Genomic DNA, 1,518 nt, shown 5'->3' with positions numbered 1-1,518 from the left:
ATATTGATGTGAAGTTGTTTCAAAACGTCCCAAAATCTTCGGAATTGACCATCTTGTTGCTGCTTTTGAAAACGCTAAGGAAATGGTGGAGGTGGCTTGCTCATAGGCTTCTCTGTAGCATTTTGCAGGGGAATTACTGCAGCAATTGCTTCAGGATCAGTAATTAAAAATTTTGATTTCACAGCTTTGTCTCCCTTGTCCACACTACTTTGGATTGAAGTGGGCTCGTTGTTTCTAGTACAATTTTCCTCCGTCAATTCCAGGTTTTTACCACTCCTCAAGGTAACCGCCTTACAATGCTCCTTACCATATTTCCTTGGATTTTCCGTATCACTAGGCAAGGTGCCTTGTGGTCTATTCCTTAGCTCATTAGCAAGCTGCCCCAATTGAATTTCTAGATTCCTCAAGGATGCCGCTTGACTCTGAATCACAGCATCGTTCTTGGCCATATATTCCTTCATTAAACTCTCCAAAGAGCTTGATTGAGACACTTGAGGAGGAGGTGGTTGAGCTCTTGGTTGTTGAGGAAACCCCGGTGGATATGTAGGCTTGTTTTGGATTGGTGCGCCACTTGAACTAGCTCCTTGACCCCCCCATGAGAAGTTCGGATGGTTCCTCCAACTCAGATTGTAAGAGTTCGAATATGGGTTGTTACGGCTCACATTTTGATTCCCTAAGTAACAAACTGATGCAGGATTTGATGGACAGCTGTCAAATGTGTGCCCATCTCCACAATAAACACAAGAAACATCTGCCACTTGGCCCATAGCAGCTGGTTGTACCATTCCCCCCAAACTCATGTTCTTGAGAAGGTTAGTCATTGAAGAAACTTGAGCTGTCAAAGCTGTCAATGCATCAACTTCAAGTAAACCAGCCACTTTTCGACTTGTTGAGGCTCTAACATTGGACCATTGATAATTTTTGCTAGCTATCCTCTCCAAAATCTCATAGGCTTCATTATAGGACTTAGAGAGAATAGCCCCATTGGCTGAAGCGTCTAACACCATACGAGTGGAAGAATTGAGCCCATTGTAGAAAGTCTCCATTTGTATACAATGTGGGATCCCGTGGTGTGGGCACTTTCTCAATAATTCCTTGAATCTCTCCCACGCTTCACAGAATGATTCATCTTCCAGCTGCTGAAATGACATGATTTCATTGCGAAACTTGGCATTTTTGGTAGGGGGAAAGTACTTCATTAGGAATTTTTCAGCCAACTCATTCCATGTAGTCACCGAGTCGGGAGGAAGAGTGTTGAGCCAAGCTCTAGCTCGATCCCTCAAAGAGAGAGGGAACAATTTCAACCTTAGGGCCTCATCAGTCACTCCTTGTAGCTTGAAGGAGTCACTCACCTCCAAAAATGAACGGAGATGAAGGTGAGGATCCTCAGTAGGCAGCCCACTAAATTGACCCACTGTTTGCAACATTTGGAACATCACGGGCTTTAACTCAAATTGGGATGCTTGAATTTCAGGTCTAACAATACTCGGATTGAGCTCATTAAACATGGGGGCAGCA

At 43.9% G+C, this 1,518-nt stretch overlaps 1 non-coding gene across 1 annotated transcript; it reads left to right on the top strand.

The window, feature by feature from the left end:
• Positions 1 to 1,062: 1,062 nt before the first annotated feature.
• On the top strand, positions 1,063 to 1,168 carry LOC133820783 (small nucleolar RNA R71). Its single transcript, XR_009887182.1, has one exon. It is a non-coding gene; the product is annotated as a small nucleolar RNA R71 (small nucleolar RNA).
• The last annotated feature ends 350 nt before the right edge of the window (positions 1,169 to 1,518 follow it).

Source organism: Humulus lupulus, chromosome 2 (assembly GCF_963169125.1).
Source record: "Humulus lupulus chromosome 2, drHumLupu1.1, whole genome shotgun sequence".
In the NCBI taxonomy this organism is placed as follows: Eukaryota; Viridiplantae; Streptophyta; class Magnoliopsida; order Rosales; family Cannabaceae; genus Humulus; species Humulus lupulus.
Note: the sequence above shows the minus strand (reverse complement) of the source record. Positions and strands in the feature narration are given on the sequence as shown.